We start from the raw sequence: 19987 nt of genomic DNA, 5'->3' as shown, positions 1-19987 counted from the left end.
AAGCGTGTTCTTGCTTCATGAGCTGCTGGAAGGAATTTAGCCACATGGACAAAGAAAAGTAAAGGTAAAGGTTTTCCCCTGACATTAAGTCTAGTTGTGTCTGACTCTGAGGATTAGTGCTCATCTCTATTTCTAAGCCAAAGAGCCTGTGTTGTCCTTAGACACCTCCAAGGACATGTGGCCAGCATGACTGCATGCAGACAAAGGAAAGACTATTTTAAATCTCTCATAAAGGGACATTCTGTGAGTTGGTGCAACTGAGCACAATGATTGCAGGTTTTATGGAATGCCAGCATTTTGTTTTGAGGAAATGAATGGAACATCACATTTACATTGCTAACATTTCCAAAACCCTAATTAATCATGGACACAATCCACTTTAAAATTCTCCCCTTCTTTATTGTTCTGTACATAAAAATGCTGTCATGTTTTCTATAGATATGTATTTAAACTGCATTGTGTTCTATCTGTGTGTATTAGAGCTTTGAGGACAAGTTTTCTATAGGCTTGTTAAGCCGATATGGTTATATTTATAGAATAAATCAAATCAGCCAACATAAAGTATTTTTTTCTTTTTACTGAAGGAGCAAATCAATCACGCATCAGTGTTGTAAATTTCTGTGCAAAAGCATTGAAGTGCTTTACTAAAAATTACAACATAGAAACACATTAACAAATTCATACAATCAGATTTAGAAATATAACAACACAGAGGAAAGAGAATTCCAGTACATTTACAACACAAGACAAAATACATGGAATTAATTAGAAAATATTGTAATAAATAATTCATGGATTATAGTGCAATTGATTTGTGCATAAATAGAACTGATTACCTAGAAATCTGTTATTAATAAAAATTTGTGAAAAATCAAGGCAGCCACAGAGTTTTACTAAATTACTGCAACAATGGAAATAATGCAATAAAAAAACACAAAATACAGTTATTTGTATTGTAACAAAACATCAGTCTCACTAAAGTTAATATACACTTTAATTTAATATAAAATAGTCATTAGCTACCAGAAATGGTTTAAACAACTTTACTGAGCAGTAGATCTAAAAACAGAAGCACTGTTTTTAACATAAAATAATTGAGAAACATTCAAATAAGTAGAAAGCATGTAGGGTTTGCTTTCTCCTTCATTTAAAAGTCTGCTGAAATATGAATTTTCAGAAACTTATCCATTTCTAAGTAGCAACTAGTAACTGAATTTTAAAAGAACTTCAAAATTATAATGTAAACAACTTTTAAAACAAATACATTAGGGTCAAATAAGGGGAGTCTATGTGTTTCCCTGCCTTTCCTCAGTTGTATAATCAAAGATTCCACCTATTTGTTAAAAATAATTACATTTTTTAAAAACGTATAGGTTGTGCATTATCTACAAACTATCAAAAAAGTTTGATATACTTTTTCTGGCAAAAAATAAATACAAATACTAAAATGCTGAAAATTATAACATTACATACAAAACTGCCACTGCTAAAGTCAATAGCAAAATGATCCCTAATTTTATGAATTTGTTATTTTTTCATCTTTTCAATGATATCAAATGTGTCCTGTAACTTGTCTTTGAGATACATTTCTGGCTAAAATACAATGTTGTCTGACAAACATTTTAAAAGCTGGGATTCCAGCCTCCCGCCAGTGTGAGTGGCAAAGCCACACACTTCCATCCCTCGCTCAACGTAACTGAGGACACAAGGTAAGAAGAGGAAGGCAAAAGACGGTACGTTTGCACAATATCAGAAGCGTCCCTTTGGATCCCTGTCCATGCTTTTAAGCCATAAATTAAAAACAGGAGTAAAGTGTTACTGAAAAAGTCTTGAAATTTGTAATCGTCTTGGCTATTGGGGAAAGATGCAACAAATTAATCTTTTGAATCCTGACAAAAATATGGCTTTGTGTTTTTTAAAAAAAAATTTAAAGATGATCTTGACATTGAATATTTGACAGTCTCAACTATCTAATGATAGTCTCAACTATCTAATGAAAATCTTGGTTTATAATGATTTGCTTCCCAATATGTGAATAAGCCAAAAAATTGAATCCATATGTAACAAGGCAAACAGTAGATATGTTGACCGCTGTTGTGTTAACCTTTATTTTGTAAGTGCCTTCTATTTGTAACAATCAGTAAGGACTGGGTGTTTATCGAGTTCATTATGAAATGCTAACAAATTAGTTAAACGTAGTACTTTAAAAACACTATATGCAAATTATACGTCACAGATACTAAATTATGCAATCCTTTAGCAAATGTATGCTAATTGGGTTGGGTAACAACCATATAGGGTAAAACAGATAAAGTTTTTAATAATGTAACTTTCCCATTTTTAAAAAAAGAAAAAGAAACTAGTTTTCAATAAAAAAGGCCACTGAAATATTTTTTTAAAATTTTTATTAATTTTTTTAATTCTTTTAATTTTTAATTTTTATTAATTTTTATTTTTATTAATTTTTTTACTTTTTATTTTTTTACTTTTTAAATTCTTTTTTCTTATTTTAACTAAAACCTTAATAAAAATCTATTTAAAAAATAAAAAGGACCATTGATGTCTTAATTCCACTGTGTGTTTAATATGATTGTATACCCAAGTTCAGTATTAAACCAAATGTAATGGGTATGATCTTTCCCTTAGTGTCCACATACAAACGTATCCTCACTGGGGTTGAAAACTCCCTTGCATTTCTTCATCCCATGGCTGAAAAAGCATGCAAATGAACTTATCGAATAAGCAATTTTTTGGGATCTAGGCCTGCTTCCCTTCCAGAGGTATATGAACTATGGAGTTTGCACAACCTGGCTAAGCAGAGGATAGGATTTGGATTTCATACAGATTTCCTACGGCTTCAGATTGCCCAGGTGCACTGTCTGCATACCGATGATAGAATGGAATAGAGCAACATAACCCTTTGAGTATCTCTAGAAGATAAGATCATGTGAACATTAAAGTTATTTAAAGACTGTCATCTAAAGATAACTGGTCCTCTGAGATTCTTTGAAAAGTTATAGATCTAAAATGAACTGTCCAGTTTCCAAATAGTAAATATACAAAAAAACTTTCCATTTTTTTAAAAAAAAGAAACTAGTTTTCAATAAAAAGGGCCACTGAAATAAAATATTTTTATTTTTTAATTATTTTTTTATTTTTTATTTCATTATTTTTTAAACTTTTTATTTTATTTTTTTAATTCTTTTTTCTTTTTCTCTATCTAGTACTGAAAATTCTAGTACTAAAAGTTCAAAACAGTTTCCCTGTTTGTATCTGTCAATCTATCAAGACACTGAACTGTCAAATTTGGTTATTAGCAAAGTGATGATGCTTTGGCCCACCAAAATGAAAACCTCATATTCATTTTGATAAATTGAAAGTTTTGAAATGTCACAGCAGCAATTACATTACTGTTATATTGAGGTTTTTCAACAGGAATGAAACACAATCCTTAAATAAATGTATTTAAATAAATAAATAAACTTTAAATAAACTAATCCGCACACTTAAACCAAAATAACCATTCTCAAGCTCATTCTGTGCACATTCTGAACATCCTCTAATCTGCATTCCAACCTTCATCTTAAACCCTTACAAGTTAGCTTATTTTCCGCACTAAAGGAAAACGGTGACATTTTTATGCCTTTAGTATTCCATCTTATGTACTAATCATTCTATAGCTACACTAAATTTGTCAGTTTTCACAAGTATATATGTTGTAAACACCAACTTTCTTGCTAAACCAACAATAAAATGAAAAGACCTCAGTTGTGTATCTAGCACATGCTTTGAAAACTGAAATGTTTTCTCTATATCAGATGTTAAGCTGCCACGTTTTTTCTTGGCTATTTATTATCCTTGCGATCCAAACCGCCTTCCGTGGATTCAGAGGTGCCATCTATAGTTCTGTTCTTAGTATTGAGACACAAAGGAGAGAGGTCCCCATGCAGAAAGTAGGAGTTGACACTTGACTGAGTTACAGATGCAGAACATTCAATTTTGTTCTGTTTCGGGAGTATACTTTTCAGTTTTTGAAGAGCTGATCCTTCTAAGACTGTTGAGGTTTTAGAAACATGGTACATAACATCGAAAATCTGCCACTATCAGGCTGTTGTTTGGGAAACAAACACTCATTCTCAGCTGAGGAATTTTTAGCTGTACAGTTAGACCTGTTCTTCCACATTGTACAGTTTCATTTTTTTCTTTAATCTGAGTGACCATTCTTTGTAGAGTTAACTGGTGGAGGTAACTGGAAGCTGTTGGGAATCTTAATTCTGAGGTTTCAAACAGAGTGAGTTTCCTTTTTTCTGTGCGCTCCACTCAAGCTTTTGCTCCCAAGTCTACTTTTTGCAGCACTGCACATGTTTCTTTACTGTCTTTGTAAGAATCACTTTCATCGAAATCCCGAGTTTTGTTTTTAAAGGATGCAGGCTTTGCTGCTGGTAAGGCTTCTAAGTTGAGAAGTAAAGTTTTTTGAGGTATGCCATAAAGTATGCCTTCTTCATTAACGTCCAGTGTTCCGGACTGAATGTCTTTCATTGCTGTTGAGAGCAAACCATCGGCAAACTCAGCACTTCTTTCCACATAGTCCTCTCTGTGTCTGTGGCGTCTCCTGGATGGAAGGAATAAAACGATGGTGAACTGATGCAAGAGAGACATGCTATGGAAGGGAAGGGTCCACTCCTTTATTATACTCCTTGCTTAGGTAACTTCTGATAGTTTTAAGTCTTTGAGATGCTGTAGCTATTGATTACCATAGCAAAAGTTACAGTTTGGTAGGACCACAATGATACCCCAGCTTCTATAGCATCCCTTCCAAGAACTTTATATCCCAGCTCAGTATCAGATAACTCTCTCAAATGCTTGCAATTCCCTTTTGACAAATGTTTGTAGGGTAACAGTTAAAACTTTCATTTTCACAGTCTCTTACCGCCTTTCTGGATGGCATCTGCTCCGCAGCCAGGCCGGGATGGGAGGAGGAAGGGCCTCATTCCAGATGGATCACTGGGCACCCTGACCAGGGAAGGAGGTGGACGCACGATGGAGACAGCAGTCCCAGGAAGAGGATGGATCTGAAAAGAGAAAGTTAAAGGTAAAGGCTTCCCCTGACATTAAGTCTAGTCATGTTCGAATCTGTGGGTTAGTGCTCATCTCTATTTCTAAGCCTCAGAGCCGGCATTGTCCGTAGATACCTGCTAGGCCATGTGGCCGGCATGACTCCATGGAGCGTTGTTACCTTCCTGCCAGACTAGTATATATTGATCTACTCACATTTGCATGTTTTTGAACTGCTAGGTTGGCAGAATCTGGGGCTAACAGTGGGAGCTCACCCCACTGGCTGGATTCGAACCACTGACCTTCTGGTCAGTAGGTTCAGCAGCTCAGTGGTTTGATCCACTGCACCACCGGGTGCATCCCTCCCTCTATTTTCCCAACTCACCTTAATCTTCTAGATCTTCAATAATTAGACTTGGTTCTTTTTCACTAAAAGAAACAAAAAAAATTGTTAGTACATAACACCCAAAGACTCCCCCAGCCCAAAAAAAGGCCCAACCCACACCCAAAAAGTGAGAAGAAGTTACCTCGATTCCTGGGACTGCTGACTCCACCGTGCGTCCTCATCACTTCCACTGGCCAGGGTGCTCTGTCAAGGAAAGAGAAGAGCAAAGTGAAATCCCGTCCTCCCCTTCCCCTTTGCAGGAAGACAGGGTGCCTGCATTTCGCTCCTTACCCAGGACTCCTCGGATAGACTGGGGCCCTTCCTCCTCGCATCCTGGCCGGGCTGCGAAACAGATGCCATCCATTGGTGCTGTGGAAGGAAGAGAAGAGACTTAGTTGAAATTCTGGTCCCCTCCTCTTCGCAGAAGTACAATCCTCTTGCCTTCCCTTCTTACCCAGGTCTCCATTTCTGTGATCTCATCGGAGGAGGAGGCCTCCAGATCTTCCTTTGGAGGACTAGAGAAGAGGAAGAGAAAACAGCAAAACATTAGTCACAGAACCCTGTGAAGCAATTTAGAAGGGAAAAAAACAACCAGAAGAGAAGGGGGAAGGGCTTACCTTACGGGGTATATTTTAATACTCCTCCTCCCCCGACAGCATTTGCAACAATTTAAACATAATTTCTGGATGTTCTGCAAAAGAGAAAGGAGAACAAGGTTTGTAGGTTGTGTTTCTTCATCAGTTTGCCTATGCGGTCAAGGTTGGACTTCTGCAATGCTAACGAAGAAACACAACCTAGAAACTATCTACAGACCCACTAAGAAAATCCAACAAATGCTCCATTCAGCAAAGGAGAAGAGGGATCCTCTCACCTCTGCAGGAGTCTACCGTATACCATGCAGCTGTGGACAAGTCTACATAGGGACCACCAAACGCAGCATTGCCCAGAGACGAGTCAAAGAACATGAAAGGCACTGCAGACTAACTCAACCAGAGGAATCAGCCATAGCAGAGTACTTGATGAACCAACCTGGACACAGTATATTATTTGAGAACACAGAAATGCTCGACCACTCCAACAACTATCATGTCAGACTACACAGAGAAGCCATTGAAATCCATAAGCATGTGGACAACTTCAACACAAAGGAGGAAACCATGAAAATGAACAAAATCTGGCTACCATTGTTTAAAAAAAACCCTCCAAAATCAGAACAGTAAATAAGAAGCAGCACTCTGAAAACAGAAGAATTCCAGACAGAAATCAATCAGGGACAGCTAATGACTCTGAACAAAGGATTCCCCCAGGCCAGGATGTGAGGCTGGGAGGGCCATTTAATGCTAACAAAGGTTATTAATTACAACATTCACACTGGCCTCCAACAGACAAGAGTTCTTCCCCCCACCTAGGAACTTCCACAGATATATAAACCTTCCTTGCTTAGTTTCTCCATACCTCACAACCTCTGAGGATGCCTGCCATAGATGTGGGCGCAATGTCAGGAGACAATACTTCTGGAACATGGCCATACAGCCCGGAAAACACACAACAACCCTTTAGAGAAGCTATTTTTTTGGTTTTTCTTATTTTGCAACCTAGTTTTGGTCCCTCTTTTTTGTAAAATTGTTCTAATAGTACTTGAAGAAATGAGAGGAGGAGGAAAAAGAGGAAGAAGTCTTTTGGGTAATTAACAGACCATGAGGCAACACATTAATATTTATTAGAACAAAATAAAGAAATCATCTTAAATACAAATATCATTAGAAAAAAATACAATAATATAAAACATATGTTATTTCCGATATCACAGTTTGTTGTGGAGTCACAGGCCAATGCGGGTATAATTCAAAAGTATTATTTAATATCCATAAAAATAGTATGAAAGATTGATTACATTTTAAACTGGAGAATAGATCCAAATGCTATTAATGTAACATAATCTTATGGGTTTTAACAGCAGAAAATAAGTTTGCAAATACTTCCGTTCTCAGAAGCCACCAATTTCTGTAAAAGGACAGAGGAATGGAGAGTTGGGATCCCTCTCTGCAAGAAGTCCAGATCCAACCCAAAGTGAACTGCTCAGGTATTCTCAAACTGGTTCGTAAACCTGTTTGGAGCACCGTTTCTTGCGATAAACCAAATGACTAATGAAATTGTAATTATCTTCTGATTCTCCTTGTGGAGATTCTTTTTGGTATGGGCCATCATTCCTTTCTATGAGCCCCAAATGCAATAAAATAGTCCAGATATATACCCCACAGGCTTACTGTGACAAATAGACTGTAGGGGACATTCCCCTTACAGATGGTCCTATTTTCCAACACAAATGCTGCTTCCCAGACATTAAACTGATTGGAATAATCTAAAATATGCCTCATTTTCCATGAGGAATCCCAACCTAGCAAATAAAACAATATGTTATCCATGTTTCCTGCAATGCTTCAAAGTGTAGATGACCAAACAACCAGGTATCGGCAGGCGGCCCCTTTAATTTCCATTCCACCTAAGTCACAGAGACTACAAAAACAACATTTTAATTTAAAATTCAATTTCTGACTCTGCATCTTTTCACTGGCACTGCCACAGAGCGGGTATTTCATTAAAGGGTTTAATAGATTTTGTGAGTTGTTAGATTCAAAAAGGTTATGCATTCTCTCTGCTTCCAGGATTCAGACAGCAGTCCAGTAAACAAATTTACCACGAAAATAGAGGCAGGATGCTGAAAAGGGGGAGGATGGACACCCCCATGGATATAGTTATGTATGGAGGGGGCAGACCCATTTGTTCCATTTACTGATCATGTTGACATCAGGGCTTTTGAAAAAAAGAGTCTGTGATGAAATTTATTTGAAAAGCATTCCCAATAATGACAGATTTAAAACAAGCTTCTCCAGGACTGATTGGTAAACTCTTAAAGAACTAGCCAATGACAAAAACATCATATGGAAACCTGCTGACAAGGGGGGTGCCATCGTTGCAATGAACACAACGAATTATATGCAGGAGGTATATAGACAACTGTCAGTCAAAGAGCATTATTCTCTTGTAGATAAAGTCCCGACCAAACATATTCAATTCATCATAAGAACCATAATTCTGGAAGGACTTGGTTTAGATTATATCACAGAAAAAGAAAAAAGATTTCCTTATGACCTCACATCCATGCATTCCGGTCTTATAGACACTACCTAAAATACACAAAGACATCAGGCCACCTTTGGGCCGGCCCATTGTATCTGGGTCTGGCTCAGTCCTCGAACCACTATCCAGATTGGTTGACTCTTTTTTACAGCCCTTTGTCAAACAAACTATGTCATATATCAAGGACACCAAACATTTCATTAACATCATAGAGAAACAGAGTAATATGGGACAGATGAGACAATAGGGGATATGCAACCCAAAATAGAGTTTGGCTACTCTCAACAAATTCAAGTCTCCAGAGCCAGATGAACGATGTCCATGAATATTGAGGGAACTGGCAGAAGTCATTTCAGAACCACTGGAAATAATCTTTGAGAATTCTTAGAGAACAGGAGAAGTCCCAGCAGATTGGAGGAAGGCCAATGTTGTCCCTATCTTCAAGAAGAGAAAAAAAGGACGCTAACTATTACTGTGCAGGCAGCCTGACGTCAATACCAGGAAGGATTCTGGAGCAGATCATTGAGGAGGCAGTTTGCAACCACTTAGAAAAGAATGCTATGATCACTAAAATTCCCCAGTGATTCTCAAAACAGGTCACGCCAGACTAATCTTATCTGGGGAAGAGAAGGTTGAGAGGGGACACAATAGTCATGTATAAATATTTGAAAGGATAAGGTAGAGGGAGCAGGCTTGTTTTCTGTTGCCCTGGAGATTAGAACTCGGAGCAGTGGGTTAAAAATTACAGGAAAGGATATTCCACTTGATCATTAGGAAGAACTTTCTGACTATAAGAGCTGTTCAACATTGGAATTCACTGCCTCAGAGTGTGGTGGAAGCTCCTGCTTTGGAGGCTTTTAAACAAAGCCTGCATGGCTTTCTGTCAGGGGTACTTTGTGCTTCTCCTGCATGGCAGAGGGTTGGACTAGATGGCACATGTGGTCTCTTCCAACTGTTCTTACAGATAATCTAGGTCTCTGTAGCGGAGACCAGAAAGCGAGTGAGTTAGGGATTGGAGTGAGAAGAATCCGGGTTTGGAGTTTTGAAAAGGAAGGAAGGAAGGTTTTAGGAACTGTTAGTGAGAAAGCTCTTTGAGGGAAAAGTTAAACTAGGGCTATGAATTGTAGCGAGCCTCTACGGGTGAATAGTGCTTGTGTTAAGAGCCTCTGGAAGAGAGGACTCAAAGGTTCAAAAATCACACAGACAGACTACAAACAGAGGCACAACTATGTGGCCCAAATGATTCATTGGAACTTATGCCTCAAGTACCACCTGCCAGCAGCAAAGAACTGGTGGGGTCACAAACTTGCAAAAGTATTGGAGAATGAGCATGCAAAGATACTGTGGGACTTCCGAATCCAGACTGACAAAGTTCTGGAACACAACACTACAGACATCACAGTTGTGCAAAAGAAAAAGGTTTGGATCATTGATGTTGCCATCCCAGGTGACAGTTGCATTGACGAAAAACAACAGGAAAAACTAAGCCGCTATCAGGACCTCAAGATTGAACTTCAAAGACTCTGGCAGAAACCAGTGCAGGTGGTCCCGGTGGTGATCGGCACACTGGGTGCCGTGCCAAAAGATCTCAGCAGGCATTTGGAAACAACAGACATTGACAAAATTACGATCTGCCAACTGCAAAAGGCCACCCTACTGGGATCTGTGCGCATCATCCGAAAATACATCACACAGTCCTAGACACTTGGGAAGTGTTCTACTTGTGATTTTGTGAAACAAAATCCAGCATATCTATCTTGTTTGCTATGTCATACAATAATAATAATAATAATAATAAAAACCAAGAACTTACTTTTAGCAGTCTCCGGGCAGACATGTTTGTCTCTGTACAAGACCAGAAGACAATAGAGATGGCAACGTTCCGTTTTGTCTTCCTGTCACAGACGGAACCGGTCTGCTTCGGAACTGCATTCTCATGACAATGGTGTAAACCAAGGGGCCCCAGACTCCAGGGAAGTGATGGCCCCTTTCTGAACCCATATACATTGGGTAGTTGCACTACCAAATTAGAAAACAGTGTTAACAAATTAAAAAACAATTAGAAGAAAAAAGTGTCCAACGCATTATACATGGCCTCCAAAATCATGACCAGAAGACCTCTCGGAAATCCACTCATTTGTAAAAAAACATTCAAGGGTTGCCACATCCCCTGTCTGTCTGAGAACAGACGCTGGTCCCACCAGTTACAAACACATATTTAGTTATATCATGCAAAAGTGAATGAAACTACCCAATCTACAGTTGTCTCTGTTGTCCAAGGCCACCTTTCACCTATATATGTTTTCTCGTTTCTGGCCATTCCAGTTAGATAAGCGAGTGTTGGATAAGTGAGACTACTGTATCTTTAAGGTTAATAAATAGTACAAAGTATAGTCCCACATCATCAGGAGATTGAACTCCTTTCAATTTAAACAATATTACAATAACTGTGAATTGGTCCAAAAGATTTAATTCATAAAGCCAAAAAGAGAGATGTTACTCAAACATGCTGCATCAAATATTGCATTGTGGTACTCTGCACTTTTAAACCCCCCTTATAATAATAATATAATACATTTTATTTATACCCCACCCCCTCTCCCCAAAGTGACTTGGGGAGACTTCCTGATCTTCAATAAGCTGTTCCTTTCGTCTTTATCAAGCAGCTCACAAATTGCTTGTTCTTGAAGTGGGTGTCCTGGTCAAAGTTTAATTATTTTTCAAAGTTGGTTTATAGCATCTACATTTACCGCTAGGAGAGATCATCTGGAGGCATGGGGCAGGGGGCTATCAGTATGCTGATGACACCCAAAGATGTTTCTCCATGCCATGAAAAACACTGTTATCTCAGGATAGCGGGTCTCCTTGGAATGAATGCCTGGAGGAAGTAATGGGCAGGATGAGGAGAAACAAATTGAAACTGAATCCAGACAAGACATCGAGAGCACTATGGGTGGATCAACCAGTTCTGGATAGGGTTACACTCCCCATTAAAGTCTTTGGTCTCAGCTTGTGGGGGGTGCGCCCCTCGATCCCTCTCTTGAAATGTAAGAACAGGAAGATGTGATGGTCAGGAGTGCTTAGTACCAGCTTCAGCTGATACGCCAGTTGTGCCCCTTCCAAGAATTGCAGGACCTTAAGAAGGCTGGATTCCTGCAATGCTCTTTACATTGGGCTGCCTCTGTACCAAGTTTGGAAATTCCGATTAGTTCAAAACAAGGCAGGGAAACTAGTTATAGGAACATCTAGGAGTGATTCCACTGGTTTTGGAAAGCCTACCCAGTCTGTTTTAACTATGGCTTTTACATCATATTCTGTGTTTTTGTATTTTAATATGTGCATGTTTTAAAATATGCACTTCTGGTTGCATTTAACTTAGCTTTCTTACATGATTTCATAGATGTATTTAATTAGGTTGTGTCTTCCCTCAGGCCACATAGAGAGGTAAGCAATAAATAAAAGATGATGATTATGGTTGTTGTTGTTGTTTGCAATCTGTTTGTCCACAGGATGATATGCAGCAGGTCTAATATATTCAGTTGGGCCCAACAGTTGGGTCTTGTCTGGGATACAACAAACATAAGCAGACGGATTAGCTCAAACCTTCTTCCCTTGAATGCTTATTGGTGCATACTGGGTATGCCATGATTGGGGTGAGTCTTCTGGCCATCTTCATGGAAGTGGTGTTTAGGGGAGGTTACTTAGCCTTACAGATTATGAAAAGTGGGAGAGTGCATAGGGAACACCGCCAGAACAGGTCCATGGGATGGAGGTACCAGTAGTGGGAGGGAGGTCAGCTGCTCTCCTAGACTGGCATGCAGTTGTGATGCTTTGTAGAAATATATGACAAGAAGTGGCCTAGTTACACAGCTGCTGGAAAAAGAATTAAAATCTGGCCCAACTGGAGCTTGTTTGACCTTGGAGACCATTGGAAGATTCAGAAAAAGTGTTCAAAACAATGGAATACTTGGATCTGTGGGAGGAACTGCCTGCCTGTGGGAGAACCGTTGGGCTTCTGTCCACCCTGAAGCAACATTTCCTGAAGTCTTGGAGTGCCTCCTCATTCCTATTTCTGTGATCCTAAGCCATTGATCATGGCATCCCCATCCTTGCCACCCTGACTGTGTGGGACCCTGCTCCTGTTTCTTCCATAGCTGTGCCTCATTTCCCTCAGCCTTTGCTGCCACTTGGCAAGCTTCACAGTGTCCAGCTTTCACCCTTTCCCCGAGTTATGCTTCTGCCTGCTGCAGCAGAGATTATGCAAACGTTGGGTGTTTCCACCCTTTTGACTCCGGGTTTGACTCTTGTGAGGGTCATGGATGATGGCAATCTTTTGGATATTGAGAGACATGCAAATTTATCACACTGATGTCGGGATTTGCCACGCATCATGGCATATTTGTGGGTCCCTGTGGAGGGCCTGGAGAACCAGTCACTCCATGGCCCACATTGCCTGACGTACCTCTGCCCCATCTCCCAGAGGGAAGCGTCACCACCTGACTTCCCCCCCATTACTCTAAACATAACACGGGAAACTTCCCGCCTTGCCTCGATGGCAGCGTATGCCCAGACCCTTCCCCCCACCTCCCTCACTGCACAGACTCTGTGCCCGGTTGGTTTCCTGTCTGGAATTACCATTTTCAGAGTGTTTTCTTTATGTAATGTCCTAATTTTAGAGATTATATTGTTGCTTCCTGCCTGGGGGAATCCTTTGTTGGGAGGTGTTAGCTGGCCCTGTTGGTTTCCTGTCTGAAATTCCCATTTTCAGAGTGTTTTCTTTATGTAATGTCCTGATTTTAGAGATTATATTGTTGCTTCCTGCCTGGGGGAATCCTTTGTCGGGAGGTGTTAGCTGGCCCTGTTGGTTTCCTTTCTGGAATTCCCATTTTCAGATTGTTTTCTTTATGTAATGTCCTGATTTTAGAGATTATAGATTATTAGGACCCTTTAAGACACGGCGGGGGCGGGGTCTGTTCCCGGCCTTGAGGCCACCCCTTCAGGCCTCTATCTCCAAAAGAAAATAAATGGTTAAAAGAAAATAAACCTTGGTCCTTGCGGCCTCCCTCCAGCCTGGCTCTTCGGCGGGGGGGGGGGGGGGAGGTTCCGGCTCCGGCTTTCTCCTAGCTGGAGCCGCCCTGAGGCCTGCGGGGCACGGAGGAGGCTGCGTTGCTCTTCGTGGGCGGGGGGGCCTTTCTGGAAGCCCCCCCGGCCTTCGCCTCTGCAGGCCTCAACATCCAAAAAAGAAAAGAAAAAAGAAACCTTGGGGCCTCGCGGCCCTCCTCTTCGGCAGGCGTCACAGGCCCCGCTGCGTGGAGGCCCCTCCTCCTCCAACCACCATGGGGCCTTCCAGCCAGGCTGACGGCTGGGGTTTTAAGGCCCCGTCGAGGTTTTTGACGGGATTTTTAATTGTATCAACCTAGAGGCGTGGATGATGGGTTGTGTTGTCCAATTTCAAGGTTGGGGGGCCCGTAGTTTAGTTGTTTTGCTCGGTGCCGTGATTCCATCACTCTTTTATATATATAGATGTCTTTCATGCCCAGAGAGATGCCTTCAGGAAAGGCTTGAGCAATCCTGAAAAACAAAACAGGTTCCCTTAAAACTGGAAAGACCAGTATCCAGCAATTGCAGTGATGCAAAAGGAAGCTTTTAAGCTGTGATGACCCATGGGCCTTGTAGTCCTGCTCAGGACATTGTAATTCCTGATGAAGATGAAAACTTGGGTTTTTTACCTTCCCAGTCTGAACTGGATTCCTCTCAGCCAGATCTTTCCCAGGCAGATCTGGGAACCTTGCACCTGCAAGAAAGTTGTCTCCCAGAAGTATGTCAAACAAGCCCAGAGCCTACTTCTCCCGTATTCTTGCGCCGGGAGTTTTGTAAACAACAGAGAAGTTTGGATTCAGCTTCGCGCAGGAGTGCGAGGATTGCAGCTAAGAATGTGGCCAATTAAGACTGCTTCTCGTGAGAATCTTTGGGGAGTCTCACATCTGGTCTCAGAGTTAGCTTTCGGTTCTGATTCCCAGAGAACTGCTTCGGCGGGAAAGCTAGACTCTATTTAGGTGTTTTACCCGCGTAGTAACTTCGCGGAGTCAATTCGTCAGCCTACGGAGCGAGTTGTGTCTGGACAGCGCGCTCCGGTTCAAGCCTCGCTCCTGCTCAAGCCTTGCCTTGCTATCCAGCCTTCGCCTTGCTTCCCAGCCTTTGTTTATCTACGGACTTTGCCTTGTTTCCCAGGATCAATCCTTGCCTTGTTCCACGGATTTATCAAGTTATTCCACGGACCTTGTTCTTGTTCTTAGTTACCTTGTTCCACGTTCAAGCCTTGTTTCAAGTATCAAGTTATTTCCTAGCCTCGCTCAAGTTTCATGGACTAAAGGACCTTGTCATCTCCCCTCACTTTGCTTGGCAAAGTGAGTGTTTCGGTTATTGGATTACAACTTTGGACCTTAATATTTCTTATTGGACATTGCTTTTTTGGACTAATTCTGACCTTTCCTGGAAGGTCTAATTCTGGACTATTTTCTACACTTGTTTTTATTAACTTTATATATTCCTACAATAAAGATATTAGATAGATTCTGGCCTCTGTGTATGGTTATTGGTGCTCTGCAGCCTGGGTCGTGACAGTTTGACTCCGCCACCCTAAGCACCAATTAACCTCGGCCAGAATGTCTACCGGAGTCGTACCTGGGCCGAGCGGCCAGCCGATTACCTACACCATCGACAAGGAAGAGGTGGACCGAATCCGTGATAAGCTCAATGCACAGGATGGAGAAATAAGGGGTTTGAAGGAACGCGGAGTTCGTCTTCCGGCCATGGCGTTGCCAACCAAGTTTACTGGAGAAGCTTCTAAGGTTCATGTCTTCCGTCGCCAATGTCAAGCTTATCTGGAGGCCCGTGCTGCCGAGTTTCCCCAAGAAGACATCAAAGTGGCATGGGTTTACAGTCTTCTAGACGGGCCAGCGGCCAGCTGGGCGACGGCACTGTTCGACCAAGCCTCTCCACACCTAAGATCAGCGCAACACTTCTTGGACCACCTCAAGGAGACTTGGGGAATCGAGGACAATTTGGAGGCAGCCGGTCACAAACTCCGTCGCCTTTTCCAAGGAGACAGACCTATGTCTCAGTATATAGCCGAGTTCCGAGTGCTGGCCCACAACACCGGCTGGAACGATGTAGCCCTCAGGGGACAATTCCGGGAGGGTCTCAACATTGAAATGCTGGAAGAAATCTCCAAGGTGGATCCTCCCCAGACCCTCGAGGCACTCATTGATCAATGTTTACGGGCTGAAGTCATGATTGCCAACAGGAAACAGTGGGTTCGAGGCCAGGGCAGTAGAGCCGGGGCAAAACCCCCCGCTCCCGCCAGCGTTCAGCCACGTCCGGTGTGGAGACCCCCACCGCCAACCCCATACCCCAGAGGAGGCGAGGAGGTGCCGATGCAGTTGGGCAATGTGCGTCCCAGACTAGATGCCGCCGAGAAGGCCCGTCGTCAACGCTTAAACCTCTGCTGGTACTGCGGGAACGGGGGCCACTTCGCCAGAGAGTGCCCAGCCAAAGGGAAGCCTGCCGCCCGTCTTGCGGCGGCGTCCTCCACGGAGACGAAGGCGTCTGAGCCGACTGGCACACAGCCGGCGGGGGAAGCCAACGACCGGGTGTAGAGAGGCTCGCCAACCCGGTCAAAAAATCCATCCAAGAGCCGCCAACCGGGGTCCTGTTCCTTCTCGTGGTCACATTATGGTCAGCAAAAAGGGGACCCGTCATGATCCACGCCATGATAGACTCTGGAGCTACCAACAATTTCATCGATAGAGAGTATGCCGACTCTCTGGGATTACAATATCATGATTTCAAGAATGCCCGTGTGGTGCAAGCCATAGACGGCCGTCCCCTCAAGACGGGCCCCGTAAGTCAGTGGTCGGAACCCACCAGGATGTGGATAAGGGAACATATGGAAGAGATTTCCTTCTTTGTTACCGAGGTCCCCCATTTCCCTGTGATTTTGGGAATTCCATGGCTGACTCTCCACGACCCTAACATCTCCTGGTCCAACAGAGAACTGCAGTTTGCTTCACCGTACTGCCAAAACCATTGCCTCGTAGCCAAGGTATGCCATGCCACAGACACCGAGCCCATCATCACCTTGCCAAAGAAGTACTCCGAGTATTGGGATGTATTCAATGAGAAAGAAGCCGAAAAATTACCCCCACATAGACCTTATGACTGTGCCATTGACTTGGTGGAGGGGGCCCCGATCCCGCGAGGGCATCTCTACTCCCTGACTGAACCAGAGCAAGAAGCTCTCAGGGAATTCCTAGAGACAAACCTTCGCAAGGGATTCATCAGACCCTCTCAATCCCCAGCCGCCTCCCCAGTGATGTTTGTGAAGAAGAAGTCAGGGGAACTACGCTTGGTGGTGGACTACAGAGCATTGAACAATATCACCAAGCGGAACAGCTATCCCCTGCCCTTAATCTCGGATCTACTGGATCGGCTTCGAGGAGCCAAGGTTTACACCAAGCTGGATCTTCGGGGGGCTTACAACTTAGTTCGCATCAGGGAAGGGGACGAGTGGAAGACCGCCTTCCAGACCAAATTCGGATTATTTGAGTCCCGAGTTATGAATTTCGGTTTATGCGGAGCCCCCGCAACGTTCCAGCATTTTGTCAATGACATTTTTCAGGACTATCTAGACAGGTTCTTGATAATCTACCTGGACGATTTTTTGGTGTTTTCCAGATCACAATCAGAACATGAGAACCACGTCAAAATGGTGTTACAACGATTGCGGGATCATGGACTTTATGCCAAGCTGGAAAAATGCGCTTTTGATCTACAAGAGGTAGATTTCCTTGGTTACCGCATCTCGCCTCTAGGGCTTTCCATGGATCCAGCCAAAGTTTCAGCAGTATTGGAATGGCGGGCGCCAACTAACAAGAAAGAGGTGCAGCGTTTCTTGGGGTTCGCGAACTACTACCGCAAGTTCATTCCAGATTTTGCCCGCTGGTCCGACCCCATCACTAGCTGCATCCGTGGAAAGCAGCCTTTCCGCTGGACTGATCAAGCAGAGAAAGGGTTCCAGCAACTAAAGAAACTATTCACCTCCCAGCCAATTCTACAGCACCCAAATCCTGGAACCCCTTTTGTGGTGCAAGCGGACGCCTCTGATGTGGCAATTGGGGCTGTACTCTTACAACCGGTGGGAGATCACCTCCACCCCTGTGCCTTTTATTCTCGTCAACTAACCACACCAGAGAGGAATTACACCATTTGGGAAAAAGAACTACTGGCCATAAAGGCAGCCTTTGAAACTTGGAGACATTGGCTAGAAGGGGCCAAATTTCCCATTGAAGTCCACACTGATCATCGTAATCTAGAACATCTAAGAACTGCCCGCAAACTAAATCAGAGGCAGCAACGTTGGGCTTTATTCTTTGAACGTTTCAACTTCCAGATCCATTATGTGACCCCAGCCCAAACCAAGCAAGCAGACGCCCTGTCACGTAAACCGGAATACGCTGCAGGACGCAAGGAGACCTTTGAATCCCAACTGCTACAACCTGAGAACTTTGCCACGCTCACGGTGGGGAACACCAAATCCATTCCCATTGGTTCAACTTCCCCTACTCCAGGACCCATCTGTGCTCAAGAAATCAGGGCTAGTCAGCAAGCAGATGCCTGGGCGCAGGACCAACTTCGCCAAGGTCTGCATTTCCCCTTTTCGCTTAAAGATGGGCTGCTCTGCTATAGAAATCATGTTTATATCCCACCCGGACCGGGCAGGGAAAAAGCGCTTCGTCTGTGTCATGACTGCAAACCAGCAGGACACTTCGGACTATTTAAAACTATGCATTTGATCCTAAGGGATTTTTGGTGGCCCAAGATCCGCAAGGATGTGGAAAAATATGTCAACACCTGCCCAGTATGCCAGCGCTCCAAGATACGAAGGGAGAAGCCCTCAGGGCTTTTACACCCCCTTCCTACCCCATCTCGCCCATGGGAAATAATTTCCGCGGATTTCATCACTGACCTACCACCTTCCTGTGGATTCACCACGATCTTAGTGGTGGTGGACCTATTCACCAAGTTAGCCCATTTCATTCCCTGCGAAGGCCTCCCCACGGCCAAGGAAACTGCGGATCTATTTCTTCAACATGTTTTCAGACTACATGGATTGCCCAAGAGTTTAGTCACAGACCGTGGATCTCAATTCACCTCTCGTTTTTGGAAGGCACTACAAAAACTATTGGGCATAGACTCTCGCTTATCTTCAGCTCATCATCCCCAAACAGATGGGCAAACGGAGCGCACCAATGCCACTTTGGAGCAGTATCTTCGCTGTTATGTAAACTATCAACAGGACAATTGGGCTTCTCTGTTACCACTGTCTGAGTTTGCCTACAACAATGGAGTTCAAGCTTCTACAAAAGAAACGCCGTTCTTTGCAAACTACGGCTTCCATCCACGTTTCTTTCCCCCTGTCATTGAAACTTCAGAGGTTCCCGCAGCAGAGGATTGGCTGCAGGAACTCACAGCGGTGCAACAACTTTTGCTCCAGCAACTGGACCAAGCCAAGGAGGACTATAAACGCCACGCTGACAAACATCGCCAGCCGGGCCCTGAAATCAAGGTAGGAGATCGGGTTTTCCTGTCCACTCGCTTTCTGCCCTCCCACCGCCCTTGCCGGAAGTTAGATGCCCGTTTCATTGGTCCCTATCCAGTGGTGGCGCAATTAAACCCCGTGACTTTCAAACTCCAACTTCCGCGTTCAATGCGCATTCACCCAGTGTTTCACCGTTCCCTGCTCCTTCCGGCGGATGGTGTGCGACCTGATACAGACCAACCGGCCCCCCCTCCTGTTTTGATGAATGGGGAGGAGGAGTTCGAGGTTGAGGACATTTTGGATTCTCGCTTTCACCGCCGCCGCCTACAATATCTCATTGACTGGGTGGGTTTTGGCCCTGAGGAACGCTCTTGGGAAGACGCCTCCACAGTCCATGCTCCTGATCTAACCCGTCGCTTTCATCAGACCTATCCCACCAAACCGCGACCTCGCGCCTCGGGGAGAGGGCCCCAGTTTGGGAGGGGCCTTGAGGAGGGGGATAGTGTGATGACCCATGGGCCTTGTAGTCCTGCTCAGGACATTGTAATTCCTGATGAAGATGAAAACTTGGGTTTTTTACCTTCCCAGTCTGAACTGGATTCCTCTCAGCCAGATCTTTCCCAGGCAGATCTGGGAACCTTGCACCTGCAAGAAAGTTGTCTCCCAGAAGTATGTCAAACAAGCCCAGAGCCTACTTCTCCCGTATTCTTGCGCCGGGAGTTTTGTAAACAACAGAGAAGTTTGGATTCAGCTTCGCGCAGGAGTGCGAGGATTGCAGCTAAGAATGTGGCCAATTAAGACTGCTT

General features: G+C 43.4%; 2 long non-coding RNA genes across 3 annotated transcripts; one reads left to right on the top strand and one right to left on the bottom strand.

Moving 5' to 3' along the window:
• Positions 1-559: 559 nt before the first annotated feature.
• On the bottom strand, positions 560-6016 carry LOC100564669 (uncharacterized). 2 transcript variants are annotated; one of them, XR_010001678.1, is made up of 6 exons: positions 5895-6016; positions 5732-5809; positions 5583-5644; positions 5441-5484; positions 4931-5072; positions 560-4612 (listed from the first exon to the last, which is right to left on the bottom strand). It is a non-coding gene; the product is annotated as an uncharacterized LOC100564669 (long non-coding RNA). The 2 variants fall into 2 exon arrangements; XR_010001677.1 differs by lacking the exons at positions 560-4612; positions 4931-5072; positions 5441-5484 and having other exon boundaries at positions 5516-5644.
• LOC134295125 (uncharacterized) lies at positions 4973-12055 on the top strand. The gene is made up of 2 exons (XR_010001681.1): positions 4973-5092; positions 5899-12055. It is a non-coding gene; the product is annotated as an uncharacterized LOC134295125 (long non-coding RNA).
• The last annotated feature ends 7932 nt before the right edge of the window (positions 12056-19987 follow it).

This window comes from Anolis carolinensis, unplaced genomic scaffold (assembly GCF_035594765.1).
Source record: "Anolis carolinensis isolate JA03-04 unplaced genomic scaffold, rAnoCar3.1.pri scaffold_80, whole genome shotgun sequence".
NCBI lineage: Eukaryota > Metazoa > Chordata > Lepidosauria > Squamata > Dactyloidae > Anolis > Anolis carolinensis.
Note: the sequence above shows the minus strand (reverse complement) of the source record. Positions and strands in the feature narration are given on the sequence as shown.